General features: G+C 37.2%; 1 pseudogene; it reads left to right on the top strand.

Annotated features, from left to right (window-relative positions):
* Positions 1-9,480: 9,480 nt before the first annotated feature.
* Positions 9,481-21,234, top strand: LOC138378956 (afadin- and alpha-actinin-binding protein pseudogene; annotated as a pseudogene).
* The last annotated feature ends 4,904 nt before the right edge of the window (positions 21,235-26,138 follow it).

The following is a 26,138-nucleotide window of genomic DNA, read 5'->3' as shown; positions in this document are numbered from 1 at the left end:
TTTACAGTTAACTCTTTTTTTCAATAAGTAGAAGGAGTACATTCTAAAATAATGATAAAAAATATAGCATAGTAAATACATAAACCAGTGGCATAGTCCTTTATTATCATTACTAATTATTATGTACTATACATAATTATACATGCTATACTTTTATAATCGTTTACATCACCATCATCACAAACATGTGAATAATGTGTTGTGCTACGACATGACAGCTACAATGTCATTAAGTGATAGGAATTTTTCAGCTCCATTATAATCTTATGGGACCACCATCATATATGTGGTCCATTGTTGACCAAAATGTCATTATGCAGTGCATGACTGTAATAATACACAGTTTTTTTCAGTTGACTTTACCCATAGATGTGAAGACCTTTGTGAAGGCTTTTTAACCTGGTGACTGAAAGAGCTATATTCAAATAGGTGATGGATCCTTGGGGAAGAGCTAAATTTTTAAGTCAAGGAGATGGAGAGGGAGCATGGTATGAAGAAAGTTGAAGATGGAGAAGAGTTTGTTTCTAACGCAGTGAGGGTCAATCTGCTGCATTTGCTGACACTGTAACTTTCTTTTCCTCAGATTCCACCAACATACCTTTCTCCCTCCTCTGCAAAAGTTGGTATTTCTAGGGATTCTATTGTAGGTCCTCTGCTCCTCTGCCAATCTGAGGGTGATAGCAAGACAATGACTGATGTGAAAGACCTTATAATTAGTAGTGGCTAGAGAAGCAAAGAAAAATAGGAGTTGCACTAATGGAAGAAGAATCCAGAGAGTAGACCTTTTACATGCATTCTAATAGTAGAGGTATTGAATATATTGGCAAAATGTTGGACTAGGAAGCTCCAACCTCTCTTCACTCACAGAAACATAAAGAACAAAACAAAAAAACCAAACAGGAACTGTCTGAACCAACTTTGCCAGAGTCTGGAAAACAGTCAAAGGCTCACAGCCACCAAGCAAATACCCAATCAAAAACCAAAGCCATCTTCACAATGATGATAAAGTTTTGTGGTGTTTTACTCACCCTTGCCCCACATCCTCCCCAGTGAGGTGGTGGTTTTGGTTTTAAAGAGGCAGCACCAGTTCTCAGTTCCCTCCCTAGAATGGGAAGAAGCAGGGCACACCTTATTTGCAAATTATTGTGTACATCTGTTTTATCTTGTTTGGGGGAATAGCTGAATGACTAATGCAAGTCATTCATTTCTGCCTAACCTGGAACTAAGCTGGGAAAAGCAGTAGGTACTGTACATAAAAGCTGCAAGGAAAACTACAGAACCACAGACCTTTGGGCAAGGGCAAGAGATTATGGGTGTATACATACAAAAGATCACCTAAGACATGTAAGAGAAGCTGGGGTAAGACTGTTTGAGAAAATAGGACATTCAAAAGCTACCATGTATATGTGGGAACTTAGAAAGTCACAGGCAGGATGAGGAAAGACACATCTCAGAAAAGACCTTAAGCTTTCACCTTGGACTATCTCTAGGCTCAAAGGAAGCCTAGCTAAGTCTTGAAGGGGTGCCCCAACACAGAGCCCAATCTGCAAAGACTTGGAGAACTCCTGATATTCAAGGAAATCTCTGTCAAAACATCAGGTGAACACAAGCTAAAGCAACAAAAATATCAGTGAGCACATGTGACAAGGAATAGTTTTTGTAAAAATAGTTTGAAAAAGTCTTAAAACAAACATACTACAGCCTTAAACAATAACAAAATAAAAACCTACGGGAGGAGATTCTGATTTGCATAGTTACCACAGTATAGTAGTCAACAAGAAAACTACAAGGCATACAGAGAAACAGGAAAACATGGCCCATTAAAAGGGGCAAAATAAATGGACAAAAATCATCCTGAGGAAACCCAGATATAGAACTTTCTATACAAAAACTTTTAAATAACTGTATTAAATATGCTTAAAAGCTAAAGAAAAACACATGTACAAAGAACTAAAGGAAATCAGGAAAACAATGTGAGAACAAAATTAGAATATCCTGACTCGGGGGGTTGGGGGGACAAGGGCAATATACGTAACCTAAACTTTTGTACCCCCACAATATGCTGAAATAATAAAATTAAAAAATAAAAAAAAATTAAAAAATTAAAAAAATTTAAAAGGAACCAAACAAATTCTGGAGCTGAAAAGTACAATAATTAAAATGAAAAATTTACTGGATGCCTTCAGTAGCAGATTTGAGTAGGCAGAAGAACCTGAAGTTCACTTTAGTGAACCTGAAGATAGGATAATTGAAATTATCAACTCTGAGCAACAGATAGAAAAAAGAATTAAGAAAAGTAAACCGAGTCTAAGGGATCTATTTTAAGGAATTGGCTTGTGCAGTTATGGAGGCTGGCAAGTCTAAAGTCTGCACACATACAAGAAACACTCTAGCTGGTAGGCTGGAGACCCAGGGATAAATTGATATTACAGTTCAAGTCTGAAGGCTGTCAGGCTGGAGTCCCAGGAGAGAGAGATCCAATGTTGCAGCTCAGGTAGAAAGGTTGTCTGCTGCAGAACTCACTCTTGCTCGAGGAAGGTCAGTCTTTTGTTCTATTCAGGCTTTCAACTGATTGGATGAGGTCCATCCACATTACGGAAGGCAATTATCCTACTGATTTAAATGTTAACTTCATCCAAGAACACTCTCATAAAAACATCCAGAATAATGTTTCACCACATATCTGGACACCATGGCCCAGCCAAGGTGACATAAATGATGAATTTTATGTTATGTATGTTTTACCAATTTTTTTTTTAATTAGGAAAAGAAGGAAAATAACCAGTCTTGGTGAGGATATGGAGAAATTGGAACACTTGTGCCTCACTAGTGGGTATGTAAAAACGGTGCAGCTGCTCTGGAAAATAGTTTGGCAGTTCCTTTAAAAGTGAAAAATAGAATTACCATATGATCATTCCACTCCTAGGTATATACCAAAAATAACTGAAAGCAGGAACAAGGATTCTTGTATACCAATATTCATAGAGGTTACAGGCATTATTCACAATAGCCAAAAGGTGGAAACAACTCAAATGTCCAACTGATGAATGAGTAAACAAAATGTGATATACACAGACAATGGAATATTATTCAGCCTTGAAAAGGAATGAAATTCTGATACATCACAACAAGAACAAACCTTGAAAATATTAAATAAGCCAGACAAAAAGAATAAATACTGTATAATTTCACTTATATGAAGTACCTAGGATAGGCAAATTCATAGAGACAGAAAGTAGAATAGGGTTTATCAGCAGTTGAGGGGAGGAGAAAATTAGGAGTTTAACTGGCACAGAATTTCTGTTTGGTGTGATGAAAAAGTTCTGAAAATGGACAGTAGTGATGGTTGAAATGGCTGATGCTAGAACTGGGGCAGGAAATATACAAGATGATCCTGGAACATCTTTTAGTACCAGAAAGTAAGGAAGGACAAAAAAAAAAAAAAAAAAAAAATCCCACCTTGATAGGGATGTGTCAAAGGAACATAGGAGCCAACTTAAAGAGCTCACAATAACCAAATTTGGAATAATTTGAGTAACAAAATAGTAAAGTGGTACTGGATTATAATACAAAGTATAAAAAAAATCTGAGTCAATACTCCTTACAAATAAATGATTGAATAAATAAATAGAGAAGAAGAGACAAATCTCCTATACAAAAGAATTCCAACTAATTTTTATAGGTCTCTGCCCTCAAGGAGAAAGAGTATAATCCCTACTCCTTAAGTATAGGCTGTGCATACTGACTTCCTTCCAAAGAATTCAGTATGCATTTGGGGGAGTACTTGCGTGGGATAAATGTGGCAAACATTACCTCAGTAAAATGACCAAAGTTAACATCATCAGTCATAAGTCATATTGATAGCATGTGCACTTAATATGACATAAGGAGAATGGCAATTTCCTTATGTGAACAACTTCCTGCGAACCCATAACCTCCTGTTTAATAACAAGAATGACAGCAGATAAATCCCAATAGAGAGTATTCTACAAAATTCCTTACCAGTATTCCTCAAATCTGTCAAGGTCATCAAAAACAAGGAAAATCTGAGAAACTGTCACAGTCAAATGGAACCTAAGGAGACATGACAACTAAATGTAATGTGGTAATCTGGATCTCAAATAGAAAATATAACATTAAGTGAAAACTGGAGAAATCTAAATAAAGTATGGATTTTATTTAAAATAATGTATCAATATTGGCTCATTAATTGTAACAAATGTAGCATACTAATATGTTAATAATAGGAGAAATTTGTATGTAGGGTATATGGGAACTCTGTACTATCTTTGCAATTTTTCTGTAAAACTATAACTATTTTAAAATAAAAAGTTTATTTAAATTATTAACAGTGGTATAGCTGCTTAAGTTTCAAGTATGACATAAATTCCACAATAGGTGGGAAAAAAAGTCCTAGAAACTGTTCTGAAGACAAGCTCTAGGTCTCGGAACCTCATCACAGAAACTGTGTCATTAAATGAAAATGGAGGTCTATAGCTCCTGTAGGGGGCAGTGACAGACCCTGGCAGACTATTCTTCCTACCTTCCACTTTGTTGATAGAGTTATAACCTTTTATGGCACAAGACCTAAAACTAAGGCTCAATATTATGTGCTTCTTTGACATCTAGTGAAATAGGGGGACCTCAAATGGCATAACCACAAGTTCCCTTTCTTATTCAGTTCAAATGGATGAGGTCCCCTAGCTAAACAAATCTCCTTATTAAGAGGACCAAGGGCAGTTCTTTCTTATCCCCGAGTAGCAGCTTTCAGTTGCTGCCAGATCATGCAATTATTCAAGCAAACCAATCACATCCTCCCACAGGAACCAGGGGTCACCCCCACTCTCTTAACATTGCAAAACACACCTCCTACAGCCCCTGGTTGTGCACTCTATTCCTGAGTGCATTTCTCATGTGGCTCTGCACAGTATGTGTCCTCCACCTGGGCTGTGAGTATATGTGATTGTTAAACTGCTGTCGATCTCATCTGTTCAGTGTTGGATGTTGTGTGTTCAACCATTACCATAACCATTGAGTGACAACCCCTTCCTCAACAATGGGATAAATAGGAGGTGATTAAAACACCTCAATAACATGTACTAGGAAAAAAGAGAATGAAACTATTGTACTTGTGAAACAAGGAGGGCTAATCCCAAACAAAAGACATCTGGGCCAGGGGTGGTGGCTCATGCCTGTAATCCTAGCACTCTGGGAGGCCGAGGCGGGCGGATCGCTCAAGGTCAGGAGTTCGAGACCAGCCTGAGCAAGAGTGAAACCCCCTCTCTACTAAAAATAGAAAGAAATTAACTGGATAACTAAAAATATATAGAAAAAATTAGCCGGGCATGGTGGCACATGCCTGTAGTCCCAGCTACTCGGGAGGCTGAGGCAGAAGGATTGCTTGAGCCCAGGAGTTTAAGGTTGCTGTGAGCTAGGCTGACGCCATGGCACTCTAGCCCGGGCAACAATGCGAGACTCTGTCTCAAAAAAAAAAAAAAAAAGACATCTGGATTTAAAAAGCTGAAGATTAAAAAAGAGAAAAACAACTCAAAATGATAGTGTTACCCAAAGCTCAGCATTTGTCACTGAGGCTGCATCAGAAGAATGAGGACAAGTGGTTTGAAGAGAAGGAAAGAGAAGTTTATTAATTTGCCAGCCAATAAGGTTGGCAGACTCCCGTCTTAAAGTACCAATGTCCTGCCTCTGAGTAGGAATACAGAGCTTTCAAAGAGGAGGTTTTCAGCTTCAGGTTATTACTGTTCAACTATGGTTGATGGTTCCAATTCATCCCATCTTTGGCTAAAGCAATCTTGTGACCTCCACTGGGACGATTTCCTTGAGCCATCTCCTGTGGTACAAAGAACAAAAGACACTCTCCTTCCCCTCCTGACCACTGGCCTGGGGTAGGGATGCAGGTTTTAATTTCCAAAAGGATACTCCCTGCCCCTCCTGACCACTGGCCTGGGGCAGGAATACAGGTTTTCATTCTCAAAGGACACTCCCCTGCCCTTCATGACCACTGCCCTGAGGCAGGGATGCAGGTTTTAGTTCCCAAAAGGAGTGGAGGAGGTTTTGGAAACACTGGCCCTTTTTCAGGCCATTCCCCCTGTTATAATAGCAATAATAGCACATATCATTTGTGAAATAAGCCTAGGTCCCAGAAAAATAAGTCAAACCTCAGAGCACCTTTGATGCCTGTAGTCACATGCTCTCCACCTACCCCCCCGCCCCCACTTCCTCCCAACACACACACACACACACACACACACACACGAAATATTGTAGAGTATACTATAGTTGGTATAGCCCACATCACTGCTATAGTCACAGACTGCTAAATATTAGGGGTACTGTTTATCTGGACATTACTCTGGTAGTTGTAGACATTCCTGGAAACCACTGTGGACTTTGGGTGATAATAGTCTGTATCAATGTAGGTTTTCTGATTGTAAAAAAATGTACTGCTGTGTCGATAGTGGGGGTGGTTCTGCACGTGTGGGGCGGGGGATATATGGGACTTCCTGTACTTTCTGCTTGATTTTGCTGTGAACCTAAAACTGCTCTAACAAATAAAGTATATTATGAAAAAACCCACTAGAGAGATTCAACAATAAATTTTGAAAGGCAGAAGAAAGAATATGTGAACTTGAAGACAGGTCATTTGAGATTAGTCTGAAGAACGGGGGAAAAAAGGAAGAAAAATGAACAATGCCTAAGAAATCTGTGGACACCATCAAGCATACCTACATAAATGTAATTGAAATCCTAGAATGAGAGGAGAAAGAGAAAGGGGCAGAAAGAATATTTGAAGAAACAATAACCAAAAATGTCCCAAATTTGATGAAATGTGTGAATCTACACATCCAAGAAACTCAATGAACCCCAAGGAGGATAAACTCAGAGACCCACTTCAACACATATTATAATCAAATTGTCAAAAGCTAAAGATAACAAAAACATGGAAGCCAGACGGCTGTGGATGACAAATTTAAAGAGCTAAAAGAAAAAGAAATTTTCAATCAAGAATTCTATATACAGCAAAGCTATCTTTCAAAAAAGGAGAAATTAAGACATTCCTTGGTAAACAAAAGCTGAAGGGACTGTCACTAGTAGACCTGCCCCACTAGAATGGTACAAAGAGAGAGCAAAAGAGAGAGCAAGAGGCGGTGAACCCACTCCCATGATAATGGCATTAGTTCATTCAGGAGGGTGGAGTCCTCATGACCCAAACATCTCTTAAAGGTCCCACCTCTTAGTACTGTTACAATGGCAATTAAATTTCAATATGAGGTTGGGGGGATGACAAATTTCAAACCATGGAATTCTGCTGCTGGTCCCCCAAAACTCATATCTTTTTCACATACAAAATACATTCATTCCATCCCAATGGCCCCCAAAGTCTTAACTCATTCCAGCATCAACTCAAAAGTCCAAGTCCAGACTCTCACCTAAATCAGATATGGATGAGATTCAAGGCACAATTCATCCTGAGGCAAATTCCCCTCTCCCTGTGAGCCTGGGAAATCAAAATAAGTTATCTACTTCCAAAATACAATGGTGGGACAGGCATAGGATAGAGATCCTCATTTCAATGGGAAAAAATAGGTAGTAAGGAAGGAGTAACTGGTCCTATCTAAGTTTAAAACCCAACAGGGGAAAAAAAAAAAAACATTGAATCTTAGGGTTCTAGGATAATCCTACTTGACTTCATGTCCTATCTTCTGGACACACTGGGGTGGGGGTTGAGACCACAAGTCCTCAGGCAGCCCTACCCCTATGGCTTTGTTGAGCTCAGCCCACACAGCAGCTGTTACGGTTGGAGTCTCATGCCTGTAGCCCTCTCAGGCTGGCATTGCATACTGGTAGCTCTATAGTTCTGGAGTTCCAGAGACAGCTGAATCCCTGTGGCTCCACTAGCCACTGCCCTAGTGTGGACTCTCTGTAGCAGCTCTGTCCCTGCAACAGGTTTCTCCCTGGGCCCCCAAGCTGTCTGATATATACTTTGAAATCTAGGTGAAGGTAGCCATGCCTCTATAGCTTGTGTGCTCTGTGAACCTGCAGAATTAGCAACATGAGGACATTGCCAAGGATTACAGCTTGCACCCTCCAGAGTGGCAGCCAGAATGGCGGCCAGAGCCACACCTGGGCCCACTTGAGTCATGGTTGGGGAGTCTGAGGAGTGCTGCACTGGAATGCAGGGAGCAAAGACTTGAGGTTGTGCAGGACAGCAAGTACTGATTTCCTAAAGGCACCCTGCGTGGCTTTCTTGGGGCTGCCTCGAAGATCTCCAAAAAGCCTTCAGAGTCATGCTCCCATTGTCTTGATGAATAGCATCTAGCTTCCTTCTATCCATGCTAATCTCATTATCAAAGGATCTTTTGGCCATGCCCTTACACCCTTTTTTAGTTCTTTATATAGCTAGGCTGTGAATTTTCCAAATCTTTGTTCTGCTTCCTTTTTAATTATAAATTCCAACTTTAAATCATGTCTCTCCTCTTGCATTTTACTATATGCAGTTAGAGGAAGTCATGCAGCTCCTTCAAAGTTTTGCTTAGAAATTGCTTCCAACAGGTATCATAGTTCATCGCTTTTAAGTTCTGTCCTCCATAAAGACCTCAGGCATGAACACAATTCAGCCAAGTTCTTTGCCACTTTATAACAAGGATAGCCTTTACTCCAGTTTCCAATACCTCATTCCTCATTTCTGTCTGAGATCTCATCAGAATTGCCTTTACCATTCATATTGCTACCAGCATTCTGATAATAACCACTTAGATTCTTAGATAATTTCTAAGAACTTTCAGACTTTCCCTATTGCTCTCCTTTTCTTCTGAGCCCTTACTAGAATCGCCCTTAATGTCCCATTTACAGCAATCTAGGCTTTTTCTAGCTGCCGCCTTCAAATTCTTCCAGCCTCTACTCATTATCCAAATTCCAAAGCTGCTTCCACATTTTTAGGTATTTGTTATAGAAACACTTCACTTCTCTGGTACAAATTTTCTATCTTAGTCCATTTTGTGTTGGCATAACAGACTACCACAGATTGGGTAATTCATAATGCATAGAAATTTATTGGCTCACAGTTCTAGAGGTTGGGAAATCCAAGATCAAGGTGCCAGCATCTAACCAGGGCTTTCTTGCTGCATCATAACATGGTAGAAAGCATCACATAGTGGAAGGGCAAAGAGAGAGCAAGAAGGAACCCACTCCCACAATAACAAACCCAGTCCTGTGACATGGCATCAGTACATTCATGAAGGCATTTGTTCTCTGAAGTTCGGATTTGGTAGAGGGGCCGCACTTGGGGATCTGGAGGACCACATGTGGCCTTGAGGCTGCAGGTTCCCCACCATGACCTAAGCACTAAAAGGTCCAACTTTTTAATGCCGTTACAATGGCAATTAAAGTTCAACATAAAATTTAAAGGGCACAAACATTCAAACCATAGCAAATATCTCTCAGTATGTATCACAAACCAAGATGTCTCTATAAAATCTATACTCATGGCAAGTGCTATGTTCCTCAAAACCTTTATCAAAAATGGGCAGTTTTTTTCAGTGCCATCTGTACAGAAAAGAATATTGAACAAAGTATTTCATATCTTAATCCAGAATTGACTACTTTTGGTTTTCCTTCATAATATGAAGAATCCAAAGGTAAAAAGACAAAAAAGAGAATTAAATATAGTTGATCTTTTAAATTGTATAAACAAGCTACTTGTACTTCAACAGAAGAACCTTCTAGCTCAGGAAAATGTGGAAGAACAGAATTTGAAACTGAGAAGTGATATAGACCATTTATAGAACTGCTATGTAAAACTTAAGGAAAAATGGGAAACTTCCAAGAGGAAAAAGACTGGGCTTCAGGAAAGAGATATACAATGCAGGAACAGGAATTTGTATCAGCTACTGAAAAATGAGAAAGATTAGGTACAAAAATTACAAAATATCATTGCAAGTTGAGCTACTCAATATAAACATGATATAAAGAGCAAAGAGCATCAATATAATAAACTAAAGGAGTATCTACATCAACTTGTTATAAATAAGGATAAAACATAGCTATAGACATTTTAAATTATGTGGGAGAACTGATGAAAAAAGAGGTTCCTTGAGGACTGGGAAAATTGAAGCCAGGAATGAAGACGAAATACATAAAATTCTTTTGAATGAATATCAATATCAGAAGAAACAAATTCTAATGGAAAATGCTGAATTTAAGGAAATTCTTCAACAAATGAGAAAGGAAATGATTCATCTTCTTTCTCCCTGAAAGAAACCTAGAGAAAGGGCAGATAACAGTACAAGAACTGTTATCTCTGATGTTGAAAAAGATGCCCGGGAACTGAGTATGTAGGGCCTTTTCTGTGAAACTGTGAGACAACAGCTTACAAACAGGACCAGAAAACAGTGAAGAATTTTGAAAAGTCATGTAGAAAAACTTGATAACCAAGTTTTAAAGGTATAGTTAGAAGGTGAACAAAAAACTGAAAAACTAGAGTTAGAAATTCAGCAATGTAAAGAAATGATTAATACTCAGCAGCAACTTTTACAGCAACAGCTTGCTACTGCATGTGAGGATGATACCACTTTGCTATTATGAGACTGTTATTTGTTGGAAGAAAAGGAACGCCTCAAAGAACAATGGTCCCTATTTAAAGAGCAAAAAAATTTTTGACAGGGGAAGATGAAGCTTTATGGAAGCCACTATTCACCTAGGATTGGAAAGGCATTTGAAGAAGAAAGAGCCAGTTGTTTAAAGCAACAATTTTTAAATATGACAATCTTTGATGACCAGAACTCAGAAATTATGAAACTTTTCAGTGCCTTCTTAGGAAGTTCTGCTCAGGACAATCTTAAAGTACACCTGAGGCCATGGCAAAGAAAACCCCTCACAGTGTATCTAATGGGTCTCAAGTATGCACATCTAAACTTACTCTGCTTCTACTCTACTTCTACTCTGCTTCTATTTCTCTTCCTGCTTCTATTAATATTTCTACTTCAGATTTTTGCCAGACATGTTTCTGTGTATCTGAACATAGTTCAATCCATGCACTGAATATAACTCCTGAAGAAACTAAACAAAATTAGGTTGAAAGAGAATGTACAAATCAGAAATGGAGTATGGCATTAAGAAATGATCATAGAAAATTTGCTATAATGAATGCTCCTTTTTTTTTTTTTTTTTTTTTTTTTTTTTTGAGACAGAGTCTCACACTCTGTTGCCCAGGCTAGAATGAGTGCCGTGGCATCAGCCTAGCTCACAGCAACCTCAAACTCCTGGGCTCAAGCGATCCTTCTGCCTCAGCCTCCCAAGTAGCTGGGACTACAGGCATGTGCCACCATGCCCGGCTAATTTTTTCTATATATATTTTTAGCTGTCCATATAATTTCTTTCTATTTTTAGTAGAGATGGGGTCTCGCTCTTGCTCAGGCTGGTCTCGAACTCCTGAGCTCAAACGATCCGCCCGCCTCGGCCTCCCAGAGTGCTAGGATTACAGGCATGAGCCACCGCGCCCGGCCAATGAATGCTCCTTGACCTACACAAATTCTCAGCATGTTTTAGTTTTGAGACAGGGTTTCACTCTGTGGCCTGGGCTAGAGTGCAGTGGCATGGATTAAACCTCAAACCACTGGGCTCAAGAGATCCTCCTGGCTCAGTTTCCCGAACAGCTAGGGCTACAGGCTCTTGCCACTATGCCCAGCTAATTTTTTTATTTTTGGTAGAGACAGGGGTCTTGCTATATTGCCCAGGCAGGTCTCAAACTCCTGTCCTCAAGGGATCCTCCCAAAGTGCCAGGATTAACGGCTTGAGCCACTGTGCCTGGCCTAAATTTCCGTTAATTATAAATTACCCAGTTGGTGGCATTCTGTTGTAGCATTATAAAACAGATCATATGACCCAATAATCCACTCCTAAGTTTTAGACCCAAAAGAATTGAAATCAAGTGTTCAAACATAAACTTGTACACAAATGTTCACAGCAGCACTATTCACAATAGCCAAAAGGTGGCAATAACCCAAATGTTCATAAATGGATGAATGGACAAAATGTAGCATATTCATACAGTGGAATATTATTCAGCCATAAAGAGGAATGAAGTACATGTTACAAAGTGAATGAGCCTTAAAAACACTATGCTAAGTGAAAGAAGCCAGACACAAAAGGTCACATATTGTATGATTTCATTTATATGAAACATCTAGAATAGGTGACTCCATAGAGACCAAGAGCAGATTAGTGGTTGCCAGGGGCTGGGGAGAATGGGGAGTGACTACTTAATGGGTATTGGGTCTTCTTTGGGATGATTAAAAGTTTTTGGAACCAGACAGAGGTGATAAATGCACAACATTGTAAATGTACTAAATTTCACTGAACTGTATACTTTAAAATGGTGAATTTTATGTTAAGTAAATTTTACCACAATTTTTAAAAAAATCACTCATAAAGCCCTCACCCAGACCCAAGCAACGCAATAATTGGAAGGCAGTGGCATGGCTGGTTAGGTCAGGTCTGACTCCCAGACTCAGATCCTGATTTCAGCCCTTAATGCACACCTGTATGTGACCTTGGGAATATTGCCTGACCCCTCTGCCTCAGTTTCCTTATTGTAAAATGGGTACAGGCATACTTCAGAGATATTGCAGGTTCAGTTCTAGACCATCATAATAAAGTAAATATCACAATAAAGTGAGTCACACAAGTTTTTTGGTTTGCCAGTGCATTTAACAGTTATGTTTACACTAGGCTGTAGTCTATTAAGTATGCAATAGCATTATCTAAAAAATACATACCTTGATTAAAAAATGCTTTATTGCTAAAAATTGCTGACACACAGACACAAGGTGAGCACGTGCTGTTGGAAAAATAGTGCTGATGGACTTACTCAATGCAAGGTTGTCACAAACCTTCTATTTGTAAAAGACACAATTATCTCAAAGTGCAATAAAGCAAAGACCAATAAAATGAGGTATCCCTGTATATTGACAGTATCAACCTCCTAGGGTTGTTGTGAGGATTAAATGAAATAACCAATGTAAAAGCTTCCTTTAGCACAATACCTAGCACAGTGAAAATATGCAATAAGTGGTTATGTATTACTATTACTCCTGCTCCTTTCAGTAATATCCAATGTCAATTCTCTAGCTTCACCTTATTCAGTGTTTGACAGAGCTCATTTCTTTTTTTGGCTTCCATGACTCTATACATTTTTCTAATTTTCCTGGTACTTCACTTTGCATTGCTGGCTCTATTCCTTTGCTAATCCTCTAAATGTTGGAGTATCCAAGAGCTCTGTTTTCAGCCTTATTCTTAATCTACAATAATTCATCTCATCTAGTCATTTCATCTAGTCCTACCATCTGTATGCTAATGGCATCCAAACTTATACTCCAGACTTCATCTCTTTCTTGAGTCCCAGACTGACCACTGACATTTCAATTTGGATGTCAGGAACCCCAAAACTGACCTTACATCCTAAACATGCTCCTCCTCCAGTTTTACCCATGTCAGGCAATTGTACCACCCTGCACCTAGCCATTCAATCAAAATGCCTGAGAATTATTCTAGATTCTATATTTCTCCTATCCTAAACATTTAAACTATTAATACCAGAAAGTCCAGTCAGCTTTACTGCCAAAATATATTCTGAAGCCATTCACTTCTCACCATCTCTGCTGCTACCAACATAATAGTCTAAGGCACTACCAGCCCATCAGAAAGAGCCTCCTAACTGAGAGCTCCATGTTCCCACTTTTGTCACTCCCCTGCTCTTTCCATTCTCCATATTACAGCCAGAGCAATCTTTTAAAACATACAAATTAGATCATGACACTCTTCAACTTAAAATACATCAAGTGCTTTAAAATAAACATTTAACCATTTGTTTGGATTACCTATCTTGGATCCTGGCCACATGTTTGCCTTCACCTCCTGCTACTTAGTCTTTGGATCAATATGCTTTGGATACTGTGAACTAAAATAAAATCTTAGGGCTCAAACCACCCCCCCCACCGGCTGACTGAATGGACCCCCTCTTGGCCAAAGGAATATCCCTAAAACTAAATTGACTGCCAGAAGGGAGGTAAGACATGCCTCATCATGCCCCACCCCTTCTTGGGGACATCCTTTGTAACCCATTAACAGGCCTAAGGGTATACAGGACAAACCTGCAGGTCTTCAATTGACACAACAAATATATATCCAGTGGCTTACCTCTGATAAACAGCTCTTTATGTTAAAACATTCCAAGCCTTTGGACAAAGTTTCAGGTCTTTAACCAATTACAAGCCAAAGAATCTTTAAACCCATCTATAACCTGTAAGCCCCCGCCAACCCCTTCCAGATGGCCCACCTTTTGGGGCCAAACCAATGTATGCCTCCCACGTATTGATTTATGATTTTACCTGTAAGCCCTGTCTCCCCGAGACACCAGGCACCAGGTACTGGTACCGGTATGGCTACCTTTTGGGCCACTCCCAGCTTCTCCTTTGGCAGAAATGCTAAGTCCTCCTGGGCAGATCCCCCGTATTTGGTTCATGGGCTTGGTTTACTCTGAGCTTGTTGTTTTCCTAGGAATTGTTTGGGATCCTAACTTAGATTTGGAGGTGCATTCGAAAGGGTCTTCTGCATTGTCTTTTTATCCTAAAATTAATCTCAATTGGCTTTTCTGTGCATTTTTGAAAGAGGAAACTGAACTGTCTTGTTTGTAGATAAATGAGAGACTGAGTTCCTCGGCTCCGAAGAGAAGGGGCACTTAATCTCCTCCCAGCCTTGGCAGCCCTGGGTGACCAGGGTCCTGAGTAGGAGTTGCCTGAGGTGATTCCCCTAGGTGCCAGTGGCTTTATAAGGAACCCACCAACAAATTAATTAAAAGAAGGCACCTCTAAGAAATGAATATAACAGCCGATCACTGGGGCGTTTTGAGCCCTCTTGGAGGTACTAGACCCCCAAGAGAGAAATTGAGACACATAAGAGGGTGGGACCCACTCAGTGGTGAAACACTGAGGAACCCCACCCACAATCAGCACACTCTGATCCATAACACCAAACCCCATATTACAGTTCGGTTGCTTCTTTTAAAGAAAAATGGGCAATCCTTTAAAAATGAGGAAAGACAAGGAGAATGACCCTCGTTGGCCACCCCGGTTGCTTTGTGACACCTCTACTTGAAAGTATTTTTGCAAATGAAAAGATTCAAACACATGTCAGGTTTTTCTAGGGCTCCAGCTGGTTATAGCTAATTCTTGTGCACAAGTTTTTGCTAAAGGGCAAATTATATCAAGGAAAATTCAGAGCTCAAACGGTCAGACCTACCACTGCAGAGTTAAAATGCCTCAAGCTATTTCTCTCACTTCTTTTCTGGCTACTCTGAAACCTGCTAACTTTTTCTATTGATGTTAAGATGACTCATTATTTATTGTATTTGCAATTGAAAGGCTACCTGGAGATCCTGCAGCCAGTTCTAGCTAAAATGCAAACATTGAAAACTCATTTTAAACTGAAGAAAAAAAACGGGGGCGGAGCATAGATATTTTTAAAAAATCAAACTGCCATGGAAACTGCTTTACCTAAAAACTTTGATCCACAGGCCTAATTAGGTTACCCATCAGGGCAACTAAAGTTTGCCATGTGAACAAGTTCCAGTTTCGTCAGAAGAAATTTGGATCCAGCTGTCTTTTACAGACTGGTAAGTTTGTGTTAACATCTCATGGGTAGAGTTCTAGGGTAAAATCTATTAGAACTTTGTGTGTGTGTGTGTGTGTGTGTGTGTGTGTGTATGTGAGTGTATATGTTTAGGTATGTTTTGTGTCTGTCCATGTATTACATGTTTGTGCTTACATGGTTCTGGACTGGCTTAAAAATAAGGTAGGGCTCATAAATTAAACAAACCCAAATGGCTCATGTGAATTTAGTAATCTTTGGTAAATAAGCTGGGTTATTATTAAAAAATAAAAACGTGTTATTAGTAAAGTAATAGTAAAAGTGTTTTCAAATTGTCAACATACATTTGTTTTTGCCTGGGTTTTACTGGACATTTTAATGTTCTTGAGGTGTCAAGATTTAACATAAAGGTGATGAAAATATAAACTCAGCCAAAGACAAAATAATTGTGATTTTTGATAAGTAAATTTAATATTTGGTCTAATGATAATCACTAAATCTGAATTACCAACCAAAAAAAAACCTATGTGTTTAGCTTTAAGGTCAAAATGCAAATGTGCCTAAGTGTCAGCAAATAAGAATAAATAAAACACCAAGTAGAGCACAAAAAAACAAACTTATGGCAAAGGTTTATGAAAATATTTTGGTTTTGGTCTTTCAATCCTAACTGCAGATATATATAGTTTACTTCTACCAATTCAATGTCTGTAGAGAGGTACACAACACATGTTTCAAACTCACTATCATCTAATATTAACAGTACTGTTAGGGATTCAAAGTTGTTGTAGAAGTTGTAGTTAGAAGAGCTTAAATTGGAAGCTTTAGTTTTCCCTTGGTTTTGTCCATTTCTGTCCTACTCTTCACAAGCTAGTCAATTATGTGTACATCATGTTGCTGTAACAAAGTTTTAGCCTAGGAAAAAAATTTCTAAATTATTAATTTTTGTGTAGTAATTTATGTTAAGATAAAAAGTGAATGATGGTTAAAATATAAAAGAGAATCTCAAAACAGTCTTACTCTCTATAAATATTGCATGTACTCAAGTTTACACTCAAGAAAAAAATTGTTTTGAGACTACTTACATTGCTTTTAAAACAGCTTAATCTTGATGTTCATGTAAAAAGCATGTCACCACATTGTATCATTGTTTGAGGTGCTAAGGATTGGTGCTGAAGTTTTTTTTTTTTTCCTCAGTCTACAGTCAGGTGATCTTATGTTGATGGGATTCAGAAAACTAACTTAAAACGAAGGCTTCAGAAGCAAAAATTTTCTGATCTTGCCTTGTCTGCCTCCCTCTTGTACCAATTCTTCCCTGAAGCTAGCCATAAAAATCAGAATCCCTCTACCCAAGGCAGGTGATAAAGGCCAAAACCTCTTTTTCTGAAAGCTAGCCATAAAACCTAAAACTATTCTATGTAAAATGACCTTAAAGTAATTATCTGACCTAGTTTGTTTTTACTTTGTTTTACTGTAAAACCTCATACCAGAAAGGGCCTTGCCCTGCACACAGAAGGAAGGAATGCACACTCAGAGAGGCCAAATAGAATCTAAATATAAAAGCCATGCAGGATTCTGCCACTCAACCTGTTAGAATTAGCTGACACCCTTTTTCTCTAATTATATTTCTACAGGGCTGTCCATACTTTAAACACAAAAACGGACAATTTCCCCTGCATCTTTTGAGCATTCATTCTGAAGGCGTCCATGTATAAGTTTTAATTCTTTTATTAATCTTCATGTCCATAAATTTTCAGCAGGTCTTTATGGGAACAGTGGTCTTTGCTCCCAAACCTCGGGGCCAGGGACACTTTGATCCCTATGATGTCAAAATACTTATGTGCTTTTCTTGGTAAGATTTATGAGTTTAAAAGAAAAAAAATTAATACTATATTTTGATCCCTGTTCTGTATTACATATCTAATTTGCAGGGTATAAAAATGGTTAACAGAAAAGTAACTTAAACTGATAGCTGGAATCTAAGTGAACTGCTAAGATAAACAAATAAGATAAAGCAGGTAAATATAAATGAAATTTTCATATAATTTAAAATCTTAAAGTCATTAAGTTAAAAAAGATAATCATAAAATGTCTGGGTTATTTATAAGGTGAAATACTAGAACATTAGTTCCTAAACATAAGTTTAAACTTATAACTTGATATCTTATTTTTATATTTAGGAATGCTAATAAAATTGGTGACTAACAAACAGTTCAAAGTTACTTTAACTTCCTAGGTTTTTCTAAGAGTTGACATTATCATCTGTATATGTAATTGAACTTCCAGATGAAAGGGAAACAATTCTATAGAAAAAATTTTTAATAATGTTATAAGACATAAGTATTAGTTTTATTAAAAGATAATTTTGTCTAGTTTATTGGCTTTTGAAACTACTTTAAAATTCAATATGTAAATCATTAAAGTTGTTTATATAAAAGTTAAAGGTTATAAAAGGTTTATAAAAGTCTTAACTTACAGTCAAATTGGTTAAAATTAGATGGATTTATAAGATTTTATTAAAATTTAATTTTTCACCAATACAATGAAATTTGGTTTTCTCTTTTGAACTAGATTTTCATATGATATTAATAGGAATAACAAAAGATTTTTTATTCACATTTTAATAAACTGCAAAAAAGGAAGGGAAGGAAAGAAAGACACAGATTCAGCCTCCTTATTAACTTGCACTTCAGTCTGTCTATTAGGTCTTATACTTGTTTGAGAAACTGAGTCTCCTTTTTCAAAGAATAGGATTTTTGCATTTTAAAAAAATATTTGAATTATCAGTTTGGTTATAATTTTATAGTAACCTGCAATCTTGCTTCATGACAACAAGTGTCTTATAATGAACAATTCATGACTTCTTCCTCTTTAAGCTCTCATTAAAATTTAAAGTTATTTTTAGTAACTTTAAATTTTAATGAGAGCTTAAAGAGGAAGAAGTCATGAGTTCTACTCAATGCATGTAATTCTATATATAAGGTGTACCAAAGAATAAGATATGTTTTTAATAAGAAAAATTATAAAGAAACAGAATGTGTTCTTATTAAAATATATATAACTTTGTCTAATTTAGAGATTATTTAAAGGTAGAATGAAAATAAATTTAGAAAGAAAATAAAAACAAAATTCCACTTGTGAGTAAGAGAAAGATGTAAAAAGGCAATGAAGGCCGGGCTCGGTGGCTCACGCCTGTAATCCTAGCACTCTGGGAGGCTGAGGTGAGAGGATTGCTTGAGCTTAGGAGTTTGAAACCAGCCTGAGCAAAAGCGAGACCCTGTCTCTACTAAAAATAGAAAGAAATTAGCTGGACAACTAAAAATATATATAGAAAAAATGAGCCAGGCATGGTGGTGCATGCCTGTAGTCCCAGCTACTTGGGAGGCTGAGGCAGAAGGATCGCTTGAGCCCAGGAGTTTGAGGTTGCTGTGAGCTAGGCTGACACCACAGCACTCTAGCTGGGGCAACAGAGTAAGACTCTGTCAAAAAAAAAAAAAAAAAGCAAGCAATGAATGTAGAAATATATTTTTTGGTAAGAAAGGTTAAACAGAAAGAATAATGTAAAGAAAGGATCTTGCATAGAATATTTTTGTCCTAAAATGACTGGTTATTTAGGAAAAGGGAATGTTAAGACAAACCAGAAAGTTTTTAGACATGCTTTGTAGACAGTGTATGGTATGTGCAGATTGGGATAAAGTTTATAAAAGGGAATTTGTTAAGGAATTTTGTATGTGGTCCAATTGGCTATAATTAAAAAAAAATTTTTTGGCTAAAATAAAGATTTCTGTAGATATTAATTTACTCTTGATGAAATGACCTGATGTACTCATTTTGATTCTATAACATGTTTCCTTTTTTATTAAAAAATATCACACCACAGAAGGTTTTTCTTTAATTTTGGTAACTGACCTAAAAGAAGCAAAGATTTTATGCTTTACCAGATAATCCCTGTACTCTCTTTATTAGGTTTTGACTAACTAAAAAAAGTAAACGTTAAAAGGGTTAAGGTTTACACCCAGTAACATTATCACCTTTAGAATCTTTTGATGACTATCTCTCTTGGTTAAATAAACGACCCTTATTTTATAGTAGTTTGTGATTATATTCGAACAAATGTTTTAAGCCTTTGATATCTGACAAACTTTCCAAACTTAAATTCTCAATGCAGCCTTTTGACCTTAAACTAGCTTTTTATACATTAGGGTCACTGAAAGTCTAAGACAGACATTAGATTTATTTGGTGTATCAAAATCATCCAAGGAACGTTGTCAAATATGAAATGGCGTTTAACTTTCTTTGGGCTATACTTGTATGAGTATGTTATAAATATATGTTGTAGTATTGTAAAATATTGACATGTCTTGGTGTGCGTTGATAATAATTATGGTTATTATGTAAATTGCTGTATGCCATAAAAATAACCAATTTGGTTTGTCGATTACCTCTAACCATGGCTAGTCCAAGTTTTATCATCTTTAGAAAATTATTATTTTACTCTGATTCATCTCAGAAAGTTGTTCTTTCTGGCTAAGTCCAAAGTTGGCTTCTTCAAGTAAAGTCATGGAAAGGACTGACAAATGCACTTGAATACTGGTTTCAGATACCTCTGGAGATTATATACCATTGGACTAACATAAAACAAACTTCCAGGACTTTAATTAGAAAATTGATATGACCCTGAGTATAGCTAACTCAACCTCATGAGACAGAACTAAATTTTCACAAAAAGACTCTTTATTTAAAACATTACTAATTCTTTTGTTTTCCAGAGTTCTGACAAATTTTAATAAATAGCAAGTTTACCAATCTCTGGGACCTAGAACCATGGAATCTGCCAAAGCCCTGTGGAAATATCCTCTCTCTAGGCCCAGGGACTACTGCAGAAGAGGGGGCGTGTGAGATTGTAAGGAATGATTCCAAAGGATGGAATTAGTTTAGACCTTCCAGATCAAGGAGGGGTACACAGAAGCCTAAAGGAATACTAACTGAAATGCTTTGTCGTTTCAGGCCACATGCTGCAGATATCCATCCCAATCATAAAATTATTTTTCCTGCTTCCTACAGACTTAGAACTTCCTGAATATAATTTTTCTCCTTTATAGGTTTATACAAAAGGAGATATAATGATTAATTTATCAGCCACCTTAGTATAAATTACTAAAGAGACTAAAATATTGTGATACAATAAATGTCTCTAAAATTCCCTTAGCTGAAATGTTAATGATGCTTATATTTGCTACAAGTCTACCACTAAACCCAAGAATATAGTAGCTCAACACTTAGATAAATTAGTTTTATAGCCTTGCTTTTGATATTTTGGATTTTACTCTTATGTCACCTAGAAGGTTTTAAAGTGTTGGTATCTGCCAACCTCCAGTCCTGTTTGGCCTAAAATATTTGATTGGCTGTAAGCCCTCTTTTGGCTCTTCAGTCCTCTTGGCCACAAGGGTCCCACTGAGGGACTGGATGGACCCAGGGCAGGTAGCCACACCACCCTGGCAACGGATGGGACAAAATAAGAGTTTGGCCATAGATGCTGCCTCTGACAGATTGGCCAAAAGCGGGAAATTGTGAACGAAAATAAAATCTTAAGGCTCACCCTACCACAGGCTGACTGAATGGACCCTTTCTTGGCCAAAGGAATATCCTAAAACTAAATTGCCTGCCAGGAGGAGGGAGGTCAGACATGCCTCATCAAGCCCCCCTCCCTTCTTGGGGACATCCTTTGTTTTGTTTAATTTTTTTTTTTGGAGACAGAGTCTCGCTCTTTTGCCCTGGCTAGAGTGCCGTGGTGTCAGCCTAGCTCACAGCAACCTCGAACTCCTGGGCTTAAGGAATCCTTCTGCCTCAGCCTCCCGAGTAGCTGGGACTACAGGCATGCGACACCATGCCCGGCTAATTTTTTCTATATATTTTTAGTTGTCCAGATAATTTCTACTTTTTAACAGAAACGGGGTCTCGCTCTTGCTCAGGCTGGTCTGGAACTCCTGACCTCGACCGATCCTCCCGCCTCGGCCTCCCAGAGTGCTAGGATTACAGGCGTGAGCCACCGTGCCCGGCCCTGGGGACATCCTTTGTAACCCATTAACAGGCCTAAGGGTATGCAAGACAAACCTGCAGGTCCTCAATTGACACAACAAATATATGTCCAGTGGCTTATGTCTGATAAATAGCTCCTTATGTTAAACATTCCAAGTCTTTAGGCAAAGCTTCAGGTCTTTAACCAATTACAAGTCAAAGAATATTTAAACCCACCTATAATCTGTGAGCCCCTCCCACTTTGACATGGCCCACCTTTTTGGGCCAAACCAATGTATGCCTCCCACATATTGATTTATCACTTTACCTATAACCCCTGTCTCCCTGAAATGTATAAAACGAACCTGTAACTCAGCCACAGTGAGTCCACTTGCTCAAGGCTTCTTGAGCATGGCTCTGGGTTATGATCCTCAAATTTGGCTCAGAGTAAATCTCTTTAAAATTATTTTACAGAGTTTGGCTTTTTTTCCGTTAACAAACCTATGAGTTTCTTTCTGTTTCTCAGGTGTATGTCACGCTTGCTCCCATTGCAGAACCTTTGTAATTGCTGTACCCTCTGACTGAAACCCTTTGCCCTATGATCTTTGCAAAGTTTTCTTCTTCTTGTCATTCAGGTCTCGGTTTAAATATCACCCTCCTCAGTGAAGCCCATGTAACTTGACATATCACCTTGTTTTCTTTTTTTGAGCACTTATCATTGAACTTATCTTTTTTTTATGTCCTGCATTTCCAATAGAATGCAAGTACTGTGAAACTTTCACCTTGTCTATCGTGTTGACTATTGAGTTTCCTGCACCTAGAACAATGCCTGGAACATAATATGTGTTAAAGTATTACTAGTTGAATGAATGCCTTGTATGCATTACTCTGGAGTTCCAGAGAGTCTGGGAAAATCAATAGAATGAGTACACGATCACAGTTTTCCTCCCTTTCATTCATCCTGCTTAGGTTCCTTAGCATATGTTTCCATGGCCCAAAGGTACAAAATCATCTTGAAGACACTGTCTTTTTAGATTTGACCTACTTCTTGCCAGAGTAGCCAATTAGGAGCAAGAATTATTCCATGGAAGTGCTACAATTTGCTTTTCCCCTGCCCTTTGTGCTTGAAAAAAAACTTAATTTAGCACAAGTTGAGAAAAAGTCCTATTCTGTAGTGGCTCTGGAATTGAGAGCCACCTTCCTTTTAATGTTTCTTTTTAAATCCTTTGCCAATCATTTTGGTAGCATGGAAATTTCAACAACAATAAACTTTCCAATCCATGAATATGGGGTATCCTTTCATTTGTGTCTTTAATTTTACTCTGCAATGTTTTGTAATTTTCAATGGTAAGTCTTTCACCCCTTTTATTAAGTTTATTCCTAAATATTTTATTCTTTTGATGCTATTTTAAATGACATTATTTTCTTAATTTCCTTTTCAGATTGTTCCTTGTTAATTTATAAAAATGCAACTAGTTTTTATATGTTAATTTTTCCATCCTGCAATATTACTGAATTCATTTATTAGTTTTAATGGGTTTTTTTGTGTGTGGAATCTTTAGGTTTTCCACATATAGGATCATGTTGTTATCTGCCAACAGGGATAATTTTACTTCTTCCTACCTGGTTTTGATGCCTTTTTTGTTCTCTTCTTTCTTTGCCTATTTGCTCTGGCTAGGATTTCCAGTAACATGTTGAATAGAAGTGGCTAGAGTGGGCATACTTCCCTTGCTCCTGATCTTAGAGAAAATATTTTAGCTTTTCACCATTAAGTATGATGTTAGCTGTGGCCCTTTTCTTATGGCCTTTATGATGTTGAGGTAATATCCTTCTACTTTTAATTTGTTGAGTGTTTTTATCAATAAAAGGTATTGAATTTTGTCAAATCCCTATCAAAGTCCCAAAGGCATTTTTTACAAAAATATTTTTAAAACCTTAAAATTCATGTGGAACCACAAAGGACACCTAATAGCCAAAATGGTCTTGAGAAAGAACAACAAACCTGAAAGATTCACAATTCCTGATTTCAAAACGTATTATAAAGCTACAGTAATCAAAATAGTGTGGTACTGGCATAAAAACAGACACAGAGACCAATGGAATAAATAGAAAGCCTGGAAACAAACCCGTGCATATGTGGTCAATTGATCTTTGACAAGTGTGCCAAGAATACACAATTAGGAAAAAGATAGTCTTTTCAACAAATGGTGCCAGGAAAAATGGATATCCACATGCAAAAAAATGAAATTGGACCCTTATCCTATACCATACACGAAAATCAACTCAAAATGGATTAAACACTTAAACATAAGACCCCAAACTGTAAAACTCCTAGAAGAAAACATATGGGGAAAGCTTTATGGCATTGGTCTTGGCAACGATTTCAAGGATGTGATACCAAAATCACAGGCAGCAAAAGCAAAAATAGACACATATGACTACATCAAAGTAAAAAGCTTCCATACAGCAAAGGAAACAAACAACATGATGAAATGGCAACCTATACATGGGAGAAAATAATTTGCAAACCACGTATCTGAAAAGGGGCTGATCTTCAAGATATATAAGGAACTCCTACAACCCAATATCTCTATATATACATACATATACACACACACACACACACACACATATATATATATATAAAATAACCTGATTTAAAAATGAGCAAAGATCTTGAATGGACATTCCTCCAAAGAAGACATACAAATGGTCAAAGGCATATGAAAAGATGCTTAATATCACTAATTATCAGGGAAATGCAAGTCAAAACCACAATGAGATATTGCCTCGTACCTATCTGGAGGTCCATTATCGAGAAAACCAAAAAATAACAAGTCTTGGTGAAGATGTGGAGAAAAGGAAACCCTTATGTACTGTTGGTACAACCATTATGGAAAACAGTATGGAGGTTTTTCAAAAAATTAAAAATAGAACTACCATATGATCCAGCAATTCCACTTCTGTGTATTTATCCAAAAGAATTGAAATCAGTATCCTGAAGAGATATTTGCACTTCCATGTTCATTGCAGCATTATTCACAGTAGCCAAGAGGTGGAACAGCCTAAGTGTATATCAACAGATGAATGAATAAGGAAAATGTGGAACGTACACAGAAAGGAATATTGTATGGCTTTCAAAAAGAAGAAAATTCTGTAATTTGTGACAACAGGGATAAACCTGGAGGACGTTATGCTAAGTGAAATCACTCAGGCACAGAAAGACAAATACTGCATGATTCCACTTATCTACAGTACCTAAAGTAGTCAAAGTCATAGAAGCAGAAAGTAGAATGGTGTTAGTCAGGGGCTGAGAGCAGGGGAAAATGGGGGTTTGCTATTCAAGGGGTATAAAGTTTCAGTCATGCAAGATAAAAAAAAGTCTAGAAATCGGCCATACAACATTGTGCATATAGTTAAAAATACTGTACTGAACACTTGGAAGTTTAAGAAAGAAGACCTCATGTTATGTGTTTTTGTTTTTACCACAATTTTAAAAAATCCTTTGCCAAGCCTAGTGTAGAAAAGTGACATACACTTTTAAAATGTGTATTTTTTAATTGCTGCTGAGGCAGAACATTTTTTCACAGTTTCTTTAGATACTTCTCTGAAATGTATTTTTATTTCATATGTCCTTGTTTGTAGTGGGGGTGGGATTTATTTGATTATTTTTATTGTCAATATAATACTAATATATGCTAATTTTTTAAAATTTGGAAACTGGACAACTATAGAGGAAATAAAATCACTCTAATACTTTATCCTTAAATGGGTCTACATTGTATTCTTAATACCTGTCATTATATCCCTAATCTTAGGTATTCAATAAATACTTTGTTTAATTCTCAATATAGTATATGTTTTTCAGGATTTTTTTCAAATCTGCCCATATATTTTCATAGAATTATGATCATAGTAGATAACAGTTTGCTGTATGTTTTTTAAATGTAGTACCCTATAAGTATTCTTATAATTCATTATAAATATTTTTCTTAAATAGCTTGATTTTTTGTGATTTGTAAAGTAATTCATGAGAATGGTTAAAAATCTGGCAAACCTAGACTACTATAAGTAATAAGAAAAAAATCTATAATTCCTCAACATACAGATAACTATTATGAACTATTTGATCTATTTTCTCTAAATGTTATCTATGCAAATATTTTATACTAATATATACAAACATAAACATATATTTAGTGTAATTAGAACTATACTATATATATGGTTTTGTATATGGATTTTGAATATTATCCCTGTACAACTACAAACATTATTTGAGTAGTCTGATCCTTTATTTTATCATTCTCTGGCTGTCAGACATTTAGCTTTATTCTGTCACTATTATTGAAATTACTATTAAATTTTAGTGTAAAAATATTTTACTGGATTGAGGATTCCACTTACAGGATGATGGCATTAAAAGCTTCAAATAGGCCGGGCGCGGTGGCTCACGCCTG

This window comes from Eulemur rufifrons, chromosome 30, assembly GCF_041146395.1.
Source record: "Eulemur rufifrons isolate Redbay chromosome 30, OSU_ERuf_1, whole genome shotgun sequence".
In the NCBI taxonomy this organism is placed as follows: Eukaryota; Metazoa; Chordata; class Mammalia; order Primates; family Lemuridae; genus Eulemur; species Eulemur rufifrons.
Note: the sequence above shows the minus strand (reverse complement) of the source record. Positions and strands in the feature narration are given on the sequence as shown.